This window comes from Hippopotamus amphibius, chromosome 8 (genome assembly GCF_030028045.1).
Source record: "Hippopotamus amphibius kiboko isolate mHipAmp2 chromosome 8, mHipAmp2.hap2, whole genome shotgun sequence".
In the NCBI taxonomy this organism is placed as follows: Eukaryota; Metazoa; Chordata; class Mammalia; order Artiodactyla; family Hippopotamidae; genus Hippopotamus; species Hippopotamus amphibius.
Genome location: NC_080193.1, coordinates 68942117 through 68956982, shown reverse-complemented (window position 1 = coordinate 68956982; position 14866 = coordinate 68942117).

Genomic DNA, 14866 nt, shown 5'->3' with positions numbered 1-14866 from the left:
GTGTAAAACAGCCTTGATCAAAGTCTACTAAATTTGTGCACTTTGTAACTTAAGAGTAACTTATTAACTTGAGTCACTCTCCATAGTTAAAGCATCTACAAGGTGAAACAAAAAGGAAGCAAGAAAGAACTTTAATGATAGAGAAGTTAAATTTTTTTTCTCATTTCTGTATAATTCACTAAGACTCCATCCGTCTCTATCATGTGATGCTTATACTTTGGATATAAATATAATTTATAATCAAAGTGCACAGAAGCGCACACACAGAGTAATTGAAGTTTTAAAAAGACACAAAAGTAAATATTGATTTCTGATAACACGTAATACCTAAGAATCATCTTGAATATATGAATATAATTGTTTTATTAGGTATCCTTACACTGTAGCTCTTGCAAGCCAAACTACTATTTCAAGCACAAAATCTCAAACATGCTTTTGTAAAATTCTGAAATGTTTAGAAACTCAATACTAAAGCCTAATTTTAAACGTCTTAATATGCCTGTGAGATACTGAGCTGAAACACTAATGAAATTTCTCTTCCATCGCCCTGCCTTTAGGCAATGTCTAGCTAATCATCCCAAAGCCAAGAGATGTTATTTTATTTTTAAATGTCATGATGATTTCACAATCTCCCTTGTAATCTATTCCTGTATTTAAAGTTCTTTTTTCTCAGGAAGCCCTTCTCTAGGGTAAACTAGAAGGAAACAGTAAAACAGACCTAAAAGGACTTTAAAATATTCATTCTTCTTTTATAAACAAAACAGATATTCTCTTAGGGAATTTCACTGCCCTAAGCCAATTAAGAGAGAGTCACCTTCATCAGGTAGATCAAAGTTTTATAAGACTGCACCTCTGGGACAGCCCTTTCCTCTGTGAATGCAAACTTGGCTCACAGTTGCTTGAGAGCCAGGCAGTCATCCCAAGGAACTTTCCTAGAGAGAATCCCAAGGGTGTTCCAAGTTTGCCGCATCTCCCTTGGCTGGGCTCAAGCATCTGCCCTCTCAGGCTTTTCCTGCCTCTTTTGGTCTCTCCTACACCTTCACCATGATCACAGAGATCTCATTACCATAGAAAACAAACAAAAGAAAACACCCTGCAAGTGAAAAACATTATAAAATTTTAATGTCTTGTTTATACTGTCCCCAGGTATGCCCCCAAACTTTCACATTTCTGCTCTGTGTCACTCCTTCCACTACTGACTACCTGATGTACATTTATAAACCCTTGGAATTGGGAATTATTTCTAGAGGGCCCCATTCTATCCCAATCAGATAGACAAACCCCAGCAAACTCAATTACCATTTATTATCATATTAATATACCACCACTCTTATATTTGCAATTTTAAAAAAACACTTTCCTGAGATAAGATCTTATCATAAAAACACTTGGTAAGCCAGAGGGGAAGATTATTTTTGTTCAGAAAGGTGGGTCTCAATATTTTACTCATGGCAATGAGAAACTAAGGAAAGAAAGCATTATCTTTGTAAAAAGCATTAATCTGTCCATGGAAAATGCTAATATGTAACATATACGGAGAGCTATTTGTTACACTTAGTGTGCATTTCATTCCTTTTTAACTTCTGGTTTAGTGTTAATTCCTATTACTTTTATTTCTCAGTGCTAATAAAATTGATGGTGAAAATCTGACAAAGAAAACAGATGGTCCTCCTACAACCCATCAAATCTCTTTATATGTCTTGTTTCCTGAATCCTACATATTTCATTGTTTGATGTAACTGACGGCTTATATCATGGACACAATAGAAATGCCAGATTAATTTTTACTGGAAGGGCATTCTCTCATACTTATGTTAATTATTCATTATAACTTAGAGTAGTCAGATGACAGATTTCTCAGCTGCAGATCAGTAGAATATCTGAGTTCTAGCCCCAGATTTACTATTCAAAAGCCAGGGCAAACCACTCAATATCTCTTAATCATATTCTAATTCAGTAGGTCTATGGTGGTGATTCTGCATTTCTAACAAACTCATTTGATGATGATGCTGGTTCTCAGACCACACTTAGAGCAGCAAGACCTTAGGATATCTGACTCATGTGTATAGATAAAACCAGTTGCACTTATTACACAGTACAACTGCATGGGTAAAATATTAAGTGAGAAAATGTTTGGGAAGTAAAGAACTATGTAAATGGGACATTTTATTAAGATAGTAGCACCTTGCTTTTGAAACAAACTCAATGTGAAAATCTAACTTTGCAAAATAGATCAATAATTAAGAAACAATGAGGGCTTCCTAGGTGGCTCAGTGGTTGAGAATCAGCCTGCCAATGCAGGGGACACGAGTTCAATCTCTGCTCCAGGAAGATCCCACATGCCGCGGAGCAACTAAGCCAGTGCACCACAACTATTGAGCCTGTGCTTTAGAGCCCGTGAGCCACAACAATTGAGCCCATGTGCTGCAACTACTGAAGCCCATGCACCTAGAGCCCGTGCTCTGCAACAAGAGAAGCCACAGCAATGAGGAGCCCACACACCACAACAAAGGGTAGCACCCACTCACTGCAACTAAAAAGAAAGCCCATGCACAGCAAAAAAGACCCAACACAGCCAATAAAATAAATAAATAAATAACCTTTTTAAAAAAATATAAAAAAAAGGAACAATGTACTTTTCTTGATGATTCTTTGCTTTATAAGAAATGTGAAGATGATATTTCTTCAGTTATTGTATCCACTAATGTATTTAAAGTGATCAACATTTTAAAATTATATTTAATGCATAGCTTCTCATGAGCACAAATGTCTCATAAAGCTCTATGCCAATAATTTACCATAAACATAAATCATATCTCCAGTCAGATTCTATTTAATACCTAGATTCAGTGTCTGTCTGTCTGATCTAAAGTCCTAACAGAACTCAATTCAAAGAACTAATCTGACTGTTTTTTTTTCTGCAAATGATGGCAGATGAATGGCAGCTGTAGCATTTTGTGTATGTGAAGAGAGTGTGCATTTATTATTGGATTGAAAGAATTAACACTGGCCAGAGCAGTTAATGTACCACACTAGAAATAATTAATAATTTCTATTTTAGAAAAATAAAAGATTTTAGTGACTCACCAAGGCAATAACTCTTTGTTAATCTGCAAAATTTCTTTATATCAATTTTAAGCCTATATGTAGTCCAATACAGAACTTATAGTAAGATATTAAAAACAAATAGTTCATATATGCAGTTTATTGTATGTCAATTGTATCTCAATAAAAGTTCTTAAAAAAAAAATAGTTCAAGGACTTCCCTGGTGGCGCAAGGGTTACAAATATGTCTGCCAATGCAGGGGACATAGGAAGATCCCACACGCTGTGGAGCAACTAAACCCAAGCACCACAACTACTGAGCCTGCGCTCTACAGCCCACGAGCCACAACTATTGAGCCCTCATGCCACAACCACTGAAGGCTGCTCACCTAGAGCCCATGCTCTGCAACAAAAGAAGCCACAGCAATAAGCCCACACACTGCAATGAAGAGTAGCCCCCGCTCGCCACAACTAGAGAAAGCCTGCGGCAGCAATGAACACCCAACACAGCCAATAAATAAATAAATAAAAATAAATATTAAAAAATTTTTAAATAAATAGTTCAAAATTTGTGAACTGCATGAAGCCCAAATCTAGGCTGATGAAGAAAACAAAAAAGAGAGCACTGAGTGAGTTTAAGAGTGTGTGTGTGTGTGTGTGTGTGTGTGTGTGTGTGTGTGTGTGTGTCTGTTAATGTGTGGACTGATTTTTGCCAGGCACTGTAGGTCTTACAAAGTTACACTGAGGCAATAAATCAATGGAAACAGTACACGGATCACTAAGACTGGTAAGCAGAGAAACTGGAATAAAACTACAGATGTCTTTGATATTGAGGACCAGGAATTGGCATGAAGTATTTATTAAGCTATATCTAAAAATTATACCATCAGTTTGAGTGATATTGTGATTTGGCCTCGGGACAGAAAAACCAAAATAAAAGTAAAAATAAACCCAGTTCTTATTAAATTATTGTATAGTGAAGAAAAGAAATGGTTCCCACAAGTTGTAATTTAAAGAAGAAAAATACATACAGTACATCTTTGCTGCCCTAATTGATCTGAATAGCAATAGCCTGGCACTTTCATCTTATTCCCTTTCCCAGTAAGTAATTGATCAGTTGGAAACATTTTGTAAAACATGGTCTTTTCTTTTTCTGATGTTAATGGCTTCTTGTTTATATGACTGTATGTGGCATTGATTATAAGGACATTTGTTGGATTCTAGTTTTATACTCACACATTTATAGGAACACAGCAAGGATTAGGAGATACTCTATATATTTTCTCAGTTTACTGAGTAGTAAAACCAGGAACAAAGAAATGAGAGAAGTCAGAGATTAGATGCCAATGTAGTGGTTTTGACTGAATCCAGTTCAGGAAGACAGTTAACTGCTTCCAAAAGTATTAAATGAGTCTTGACCATAAAATGTATTTGAGCCATATTTACTAGATATTGAAAACTGCTTGAGGTACACGTATGTTCAGTGAATAGCAGCACTATTCACAGTAGCCAAAAGGAGAAAATAGCCCAAATATCCATCAATAGGTGAATGAATAAACAAACTGCGGTATGTATATACAGTGGAATATTATTCAGCCAGAAAAAAAGAAGTGAAATACTAGTACATGCTACAATGTGGATAAACCTCAAAAGTATTATAAGTGAAAGAAACTAGATGAAAAAGGTCACAATTTTATATGAAATGTTCAAAATAGATAAATCCATAGACACAGAAAGCAGATTAGTGATTAACAGTGGTAGGGAGAGGAGACAATTAGGACTGATGGCTTAACAAGAGGGGTGAACATATTTTAGAACTAAGAGGCAGTGGTTGTACAACATTATGAATATACTAAACGCACTAAATTGTTCACTCTAAAATGCATAATTTTATGTTATGTGAATTTCACTTCTATAAAAACCATTTGAGAACAAACAAAAGTAAGAGTAATTGATTATCACTCAGTGCCTAGTCAGCAGAAAGCCTGAATGACAGTAGGTGTTCAACAAACATTCACTGAGCAATGAGTGAATAAAAAGATTATAATTTCTTGCTAGATGGTCTGTTTTCGGAAAGCCATCTTTCAGATTTTTAGATTTCTTCCCCCTTCTAGAAACAGTGGAACCAGAAAATAGCATTAAAACCATAGAATTTAGAAGGAGAAATGTTAGATGACAGGATGTCTAACCTGGTTACTTTATGAGGCGCACAAGTGTGTCTCACTTTAATTAGATAACACGGCCAGCTAGTCTCATAGACCAGAACCTGAGGCCCCAGACTTCTACTTCTCTCTTTGCTACTCCTCACTGCTTCAGCCAAGACCCAAGATCCCTGAGAAGGGTGGAGGAGGAAAGAGTTGGCCTGACAACGGCTGTAATGAAGTGAGTTTCCTCTGTGGATCAGGACTCAGGCCATATTTGGGTGTGGAGGGAACACAGCTGTACTAAAAAGAGGAAAAGCAAAGCGGGTGGTAAATAAATTATCAAAAGTATTAAATGCAAATATCCCAACAGTGGTTGCAATTCTATTCCCAGTGAGCAAATATTTAGAATTGTAACTCTTTTTCATAAGGGAGTTTAATATTGCTTAAAAGGAAAAAGGAGGAGGTAGGTCCTACTCAAAGCCAAGGAAAATAAATACATGTACACCTCATATAAATTTATTAGAATTATTTGAAATTCTATAAAATTTTAGGATAAAGATCTATTTCAGAGAAAATTTGGCTAAGAATAGTACTTATTATACTCTTGTATTTTGTAATAAGGCGATTTGCTTGAAAGTGAGTTCTTTTTTGATTGCTATCCTTAAAGAATTCCCATTTTTAAAAAGGCAACATGAGGCTTTTCTTATAAGATAATTCAGTGACAATAGAAATTGTAATTAAAAGGAATACGAGACTTTTTTTTAATGCTAAAAAAGAAGTGAACTGAGCTTGTAAATTGTAAGGGGTGTGTGTGTGTGTTAAAGTTCAGTGCTGATGGAAATGTGCCAAGGACTGTAATACTAAGAAGTGGCTTACAGCCAAGTGCCTTTCGTTTTAGAGAAGGCGAGCGCAAGCCAGAGAATGCTCTCAGTACTGGTGGGAGATTATTTGAAATTGAGGGGGTCAGCGTATTTGATGCCCAGGAGCAAAGAGAAACAATGGTTCTCTGATACTTAGGATAGTAATCCCAGCAGAGAAGCCCCATCACCTTTTGTTTCTTTCAGGCAGAAGTGTCTCCAGGTTTTGGCTTAATCTTGGGAGTACTCTAACTTGGAGAAATCATGATATCCTTGGTAGTATGCTGCAAGGCAACCCATGCTTTCTTTGCAAACTCCTTCTTCTATAAACAGACATTATAGAAGGTGGAATTCTATGACTTGATCCTTGTTCAAAGCATCTTGTAAACCATAGCAGCAATAACACTGCAAAATCACTAAGATGAATGCACATTTCTTGTCAGTATACTTATGTATGTTTAATTCTCTTAATTTTCTTTTTTCTTTTGATATCTTTCTTTTTCTTAATATAAAGTCAATTGATTCCATTTTCTGTTTCTTCAAGTCCTCCTTTCCCCTCTACTCTCATTATTAGAATACTTTTCCAGGCCTGATCCTGTAATTGTACATACAATATTTCTTATCCTGGCACATTCCAACCTTAAATATCAAGATCAAAGTTAAAGTCCTGTTTTCAGGATTTTTTTTTTTCATGTCATAAATACTCAGCACAAATCTGACGTTTTCCTAGGCCTAATGCCTATGTTATTTTTTTTCTTTATTTGTATCATTTATAGTCCTGTTTCTATGACTTTCTTTACTGATCTGACCCTCCAATATCTTTTTTTTCCACTGAGAAAAATTTTTACTATTAAAGATTCTTTTGATAGTGCTGTAAAACTCACAGTTTAGTGATTTACATATACTTCTAATTTAGTGATATTATTTGAATTCATCAATTTTTAACATTTAGTTTACCTCCTATTTCTGCAAATTCAGCTCTTATACAGAGCCAGATCTCTGTGTTGCTCAGGGAGCAGTCACCTAAGTCTTTGGGCATTACAGAACAAACACATCAATATCTCTTAGTAGCTACTCATGTCTAGACTTTGCTCCAGAATCTCCTTAGTACTTCAGCTGAGCCTGAAGTCTCCAGTGGGATAAGCTAAGTTCTCTATTGCAGATACTTTTCTGACTCACAATAAACAAGAAAATGTTGGGTGGAAAGATGCCATGACAGCAGAAACAAATATTAGTGGGGAATACTGGAAAAGCAGCCTCTTATAGGCAACAAGGTCAGGAAACAATTAACAATAAGAGGGCAAAACACCACAGACTCACTGTACTTAGAGAGGCTGCTGGGTTCTGCACATGCCTTGTGTTTAGCTTAGATGTGTGGTGAGGCCCTTAATATGCTCAGGGAAACTCCTGAATTTTTTTTTTTTAATCGAAAACTTTAGATGTGAGCATTTCAATGAAGGATAACAAAAACACTTTGGATCTGCAGAAATTCTTTTCTACCAAGAGCTCAAATTACTCTAATACACATTACAGACAAGGACAGGTTAATAAGAGGAAAACCGAGAAGCCTAGAGAAGTAATTGAGTTGACAAAGCAAGTCAGTGGCCAAGATGGAACTAAAATTTAGGTCTTTACATATTTCAGAGAGTTCACAATTATTTGATGAATGTAGAAATATAAAAGTGGAACATAAAACTAATTGGCTAGACGGAGATTCAGAATAAATGCTTTCCACTACTGTTTAGTGCCTACAATACAGGAAAAATAGAATCTGACATATTTCATAAATATTTGGTATTAAGATTTTTATTTAAAAGATTTTATAAAACCATAATGCATTAACAAGATACAAAAGTTTATAAAGCATAACAGCCTTTTTATATTTAAAAAATAAATTTATCATGGTGTTTGTCATATCATTTTATGAAGAGTATTACATAGCTTGTTGAAGCCAAGAAAATCCTATGTGTTTTTTTATAACCATAAAGTACATTAGTTTATTAGGTCAACATTACAAACCAATGCCCAATGTCCAAACATAAAGTTCCCATTTCAATTACATATACTAACTCAAGAATCTGTGAAGACCTTCAAATTTCCCTATGTTCTAAAACAGGGGTTGGCAAATTGCTTATGAAAAGGGCCAGGTAGTAAATATTTTAGGCTTTGCAGGCCTTACAATCTCTGTTTCAAACTCTCAAAGCAGCCATAGATAATATGTAAACAGATAAGTACAACTGTGTTCTAATAAAGCTTTATTTATGGATACTGATATTTGAATTTCATATAATTTTCACATGCTATGAAATATTGGTCTTTGATTTCTTTCTCCAACCATTTGAAAATGCAGAAACCATTCTAAGCTCCAGGATAAATAAAAAACAGAAGTAGGCCAGTTTTGACCCATGTGCCATAGTTTGCCAACCCCTGCTCCAAAATATGTGTTTTTAATACTTATTTAAACTTTTGGCTGAACATTCTCTCAATGACAATGCCACAAAAGTATAATGAAAATGACAACCTTATATAGAATTACTCTAAGAGGCTAATAGAGGAAAAGAACTGAAATTTAAGATAGTAATAACATTTATAGAGAAGAGAATGAGACATTTATGTCATTATGTAAATGTATAACATAAGATAATCTTTACTTAATTAATATAAATAGCCAACTGTTTGAGCAAATTACTAATTCAGTGTAAATGAGCTGGCTGTATAACTGGTTACTTGGCATTCAGTTACTCTGAACATGTTTAATTTCATTTTATTTTTGGTTAAGAATTAAACACATAAAATTTAATATTTTTAAACAAATCCTTTGGGGAACCATTGGCTTCTTAAAAATTATAATAAAAAGGTAAAATAACTGTAAGTGAAAGAACCCTAAATTACTGCCACTTATTCAAATTTTAATTACCTAAAATGGGGCCATGTCTTCTGAAGTATATATTTCATTAAAATTTAACTTGCTTAGTGAAATTTCCAATTATTAACTAATTCAATCATTCTATGCTTGACCCACGATTAGCTGGGAAATTATTTGGTATTTTGTTAGACTTTTAGAGGTTACCGGTTATTACATTTGTGATTTATCAAAATCTGATATTTATTGCTACTTTTACATTATTCCCAGAAAATGCTAGAACCTTAGAGCACTTTTCCAATATTTTGTTTCTCCTAATATACAATCATCATGTATTTTTCTGCATATTATAGGGACCAGAAGTCTTTATGATTACTGTTTATGCAGTAAATACTCATTTATATTTACCCAAACATTTAAATCTCATTGCTTTCACCGCTATTTACATCTCCAATTGCGATCATTTTTTTCTACCCAAAGAATACCCTGTAGTAGTCCCTTTCGTGTAGATGTGCTTATGACTAATTCTCTCATTTTTTGTCTGAAAATGTCTTTATTTCCCCTTAATTATGGAAGAATGCTTTCACTATATATTCTAGTTTGGTTATTATTTTCTTTCAGTGCCTTGAAGTTATTATACCATTGCCTTCTGCCTTCCATTGTTTCTATTTAGACGTTAGCTGTTGGCTCTTAGTCTAGTTATTTCTCCTTTGAAAGCAATCTGTCTTATCCTCTGGCTGCTGGCTCCACACTCCTGGGTAATTAAAAATTTTTTTTCTCTTTATCTTTCCTTTTCATAAATTTTTCTGTAATGGACCTGGTTATGCATTTATTTTGGTTTATCCTGTTCAGAGTTTGTAGGAAGTTTTGAATTTTAAACTTATCTTCCATCAGTTTTTGGACAATTCTCAGCTATTACCTCTTCCAATATTTCTTCTTCTTAGTCTCTCTCCTCTACTTCTGGGATTCAATTATATATATATGTTTTTTTCCCCCACAAATCAAACTTTATGATTCTTACCCTTTCACCTATAATTTCCATCCTTTTGACCCTTTGAGCTTTATTCTCAATAGTCTCTTTTGTTCTAATGTGTCTAATCTGAATTTTAATTCCAGCTATTCATTTTTCATTTCCAGGATTACATTTGGTAACATTTTCAAGAATTTTTTGTTCTATATCTCCAAAAGTTTTCAATATTGTCTTTTACCTTCTTGAACACAGTAAACAAATTTATTTTAAAGCCTATTTCTGATCAATTTAATGGACCCTAGGGCCTGTTTCTGTTCTCTATTGTTTCTGCTGGTTCTCAATTATGTTGTTGTGTTTCCTTGGGTACCTGGTTATTTTTTATTCTGTGCTAGACATTGTACTTGAAAACACTTACAGAGGGGACTTGCTCAAGATGGTGGAATAGGAGAATGCTGAGTCCTCTCCCCATGAACATGTCAAAAATACAACTATGTGGAACAATTCTCACTGAAAACAAACTGGAGACTGGAAGAAAGACTCTTATACAACCAAGGCTGTAGGAAAGGTCCACACAGGGTCAGGTAGGAATGGAAAAAAAGCAATCAGGTTAGGACCTGAACCCCTGGAAGGAGACACAAAGAGGAGAAGGATTACACAGGTTCAGAGATCCTCCCTGGGAAGTGAACAGTTAGAATCACATATTGGGCACCTCAGCTCCAGGGTTTGACACCAGGAAGATGAGTCCCCTTAACTGGTTTGAAAACTAGTGAGCTTAATAGGAGGACTATAAGAAACCCAGGCTCTACTCTCAAATAGTGCACACATGCTTGCTTACTTCCAAGAACAAGGCAGAGGAAGCAGACTGAAATAGCCCAGGACTTGTGCCAGTTCCCCACAACCACCCCAGCAAACATCCCAGCCCACTACACCACCTGCTCTGGCACCTCTAGCTCTGGCGCAGCTCCACACTAGGGAGAAGGCTGCTGTTTGCCAAGGAGAGTATGCAGTTGGCAGGACAAAGTTGGCTTGGACCCAGCATGGCATCCAAACAGGGTGAAGGTGGTCATTACTGGTGTCTGCAGAGGTGACAAATACAGAGCAGCCTCAAGCTCTGACTGGTGTGCTAGGACTGGTAGTGCATGCCCTGGTCCACACTGAATGCCCACTCTGGTCCTTTTTGCTCCAGTGCTGCTTCCCTCCAGGGTGAAGATACCATTGCTGAGGGAGGGAAGAATGCACAGAGGGAACAAAACCAGCTTGGATCCAAACTTCAGGGTTTCTGCTTCAGCACCTTGGGACCTGACCACTTCCCTGATAGGGCAGTGACAGCCACTGAACATAGGAGAAGGCACATCTCACACCTGGCTTTGGCTCTAACCCCTCCATCTCCAGCACCACCTCCCACCAAGGTGATCGCTGCCAGCACACAAGGAGGAAGACATGGCCAGTGCTCATTTCAGATCCAGCTGTCCCACTAAAGTCACCAGACACACACAGACTGCATAGGGATGCTCCCACACAAGGATATACCTTCAAGACTCAGACAGGTAACTGTTTCACCTAATTTCATAGAAAGAGAGAAAATTAAGGAAAATGAGAAGACAGATGGATTTGTTTCAATTGAAAGAACAAGAGATAACCCCTAAAGAAAAAATGACTAAGGAAACAGATAAATAATTTACAAAATAAAGAGTTCAAAACATTAGTAATAAGAATATTAACCGAACTAGGGAAAGAAATAGATGAACACAGTGAGAATTTTAACAAGAAACTAGAAAAGAGTAGAATATAGAATAACTGAAATGAAAAACACACTAGAATGAATTAGATACAGACTAGCTGTACAGAAGGACATATAAGTGATCTGAAGATGGAATAATGAAAATCACCTAATCAGAATAGCAAAAAGAAAAACAAATTTTTAAAAAGAGAAACATTTAAGGGACCTCTAGAACAATCAAGCATACTAACATTCACATTATAGGGGTTCCAGAAGGAGAAGAGAAAGAGAAAGGGATTGAAAATGTATTTGATGACTATGTGGCTGAAAACTTCCCAAACCCGAAGAAGGAAACAGATATATAGGTAGAGAAAGCATATAGAGTCCCAAACAAGATGAATCCAAAGAGACATACACCAAGATATATCATAATTAAAACAGCAAAAGTTAAAGAGAGAATACTAAACACCAAGAGAAAACAAAGAGTCACATACATGGGATCCCCCCATAATGCTATCTCCTGCAGAAGCTTTGAAGGCCAGAAGGGAGTGACATGGTATATTTAAAGTGCTGAAAGGGAAAAAGCTACAAGCTAGGAAATTCTACCCAGCAAGATTATCATTCAGAACTGAAAGAGAGATAAAGAACTTTTCAAACATGCAAAAACCAAAAGAGATCATCAATATTAAACCAACCCTAAGAGAAATGTTAAAGGGTCTTCTTTAAGTGGAAAAGAAAAGGCTACAACAGAAGTAAAAATTTATAGAAAAGGAAAAATCCCACTAGTACAGGCAAATATATAGTAAAGGGTGTGGATCAACCACTTAAATAAGAAAGTATAAAGATTAAAAGACAAAAATTATAAAATCAACTATAACAACAACAAACAGTTAAGGGACGAACATGCAGATACAAAGTATGACATCAAAAACACAAAAAGTGGGGGACGGGAGTAAAAAATGTAGATCATTCAGAACGTGTTTGAACTTAAATGACTATTAATTTAAAACAAGTAGAATAGTTATAGGTCTACATAGATGAACCCCATGGTAACCACAAATCAAAAAACCTACAACAGATACACAAAAACTAGAGAGAGAGGCCCAGAAGCATACCACCAAAGAAAATCATCAGATCACAAGGGAGGAAACTAGAAGAAGAAAAGAAGAGAAAACTACAAAAACAACCAGAAAACAAGTAATAAGATGGCAATAAGTACATACCTATTAATAACCACTTTAAATGTCAATGGACTAAATGCTCCAACAAAAGACATAGGGTGGCTGATTGGATAAAAAAAAACAACACCCATATGCAGCTTACAGGAGACTCACTTCAGAACTAAAGACACACACAGACTAAAAGTGAGGTGATGTAAAAAGATATTCCATACAAATGAAAATGACAAGAAAGCTAACGTACCAGTATTCACATCAGACAAAGCAGACTTTAAAACACAGTCTATAACAAAAGACAAAGAAGGGCATTATACAATGAGAAAGGGATAAATATAAGGAGAGATTGTATTTAACAAATATGTGCATTAATATATATGCATCTAATATATAAGCACTAAATATAAAAAGTACATATTAACAAATATAAAGAAAGAAATTGACAATAATACCATAATAATTGAGAAATTTAACACCTCATTTACATCAATGGACAGATAATCCAGAAAGAAAATCAATAAGGACACAGTGGTCTTAAATGATACAATAGACCAGTTGGACTTAATAGATACCTGCAGGACATTACATCCAAAAACAGTACAATATACATTCTTTTCAAGTGTACATGGAACATTCTCCAAACAGATCACATGCTAGGCCACAAAACAAGCGTCAACAAATTTAAGAGGATAGAAATTAGATCAAGCAATTGTTCTAACCACAATGGTATGAAACTAGGAATCAATTACAGGAAGAAAAATGGGAAAAACACAAACACGTGGAGATTAAACAACATGCTACTAAAAACCGGTGGGTCAATGAAGAAATCAAAGAGGAAGTCAGGAAATACCTCCAGACAAATGAAAATAAAAGCACAACTTTCCAAAATATATAAGCCTATGCAAAAGCAATCCTAAGAGGAAAGTTTACAGTGATACAGGCCCACATCAAGAAACAGGAAAAATCTCAAACAACTTAACATACCATCTAAAGATATCAGGAAAAGAAGAACAAAGCCCAAAGTCAGCAGAAGGAAAGAAATAATAAAGTTCAGAAAATAAATAAATAAAATAGAGGACCCCCTCCCCTCCAAAATAGAAAACATCAATGAAATCAAGAGCTGTTTTTTTGAAATGCTAAACAAAATTAATGTCTTTAGCCATGCTCAAGAAAGAAAGAGAGAGGACCCAAATAAACAAAATAAGAAATGAAAGAGAAGAAATTACAACTGATATCACAGACATAAAAAAATCATAAGGGAATACTAAGAACAGTTACATGTCAACAAATTGGATAACCTGGAAGAAATGCATAGATTTCTGAAAATATACAATCTCCCAAGCCTGAATCAGGAAGAAACAGACAATATGACCAGATTGATTACCAGTAACCAAATTGAGTCAGTAATCAAAAAACTCTCAACAAACAATAACCCAGGACTAGACAGCTTCACAGAGGAATTCTACCAAACATATAAAAAAGAGCTAATACCTGTTCTTCTGAAACTATTCCAAAAAAATTGAAGAGAAGGGAACACTCCCAAATTCATTCTACAAAGCCACAATTACCCTGATACCCAAACCAGACCAAGACACTACAAAAAAAAAAAAAAAGAACAGAAAATTACAGGCCGATATCTCTGATGAATATAGATGCAAAACACCTCAACAAAATATTGGCAAACTGAATTCAACAACATATAAAAAGGATCACACACCATGAGCAAGGGGGATTTATTACAGGAATACAAGGATGATTCAATATCTTCAAATCAATCAATGTGATACACCACATTAACAAAAAGACAGATAAAACTCACACGATCATCTCAATTGATGCTGGAAAAACTTTTGACAAAATTCAACATCTATTCATGATAAAAACTCTCATCAAAGTTGTTAAACAGGAGTATATTCCAACATAATAAAGGCTATATATGACAGACCCACAGCTAACATAATACTCAATGGTGAAAAGCTGAAAGATTTTCCTCTAAAATCAGGAACATGACAAGGATGCTCATTCTCGCCACTTCTACTTAACACAGTATTGGAAGTCCTGGCCACAGCAATCAGAGAAGAAAAAGAAGTAA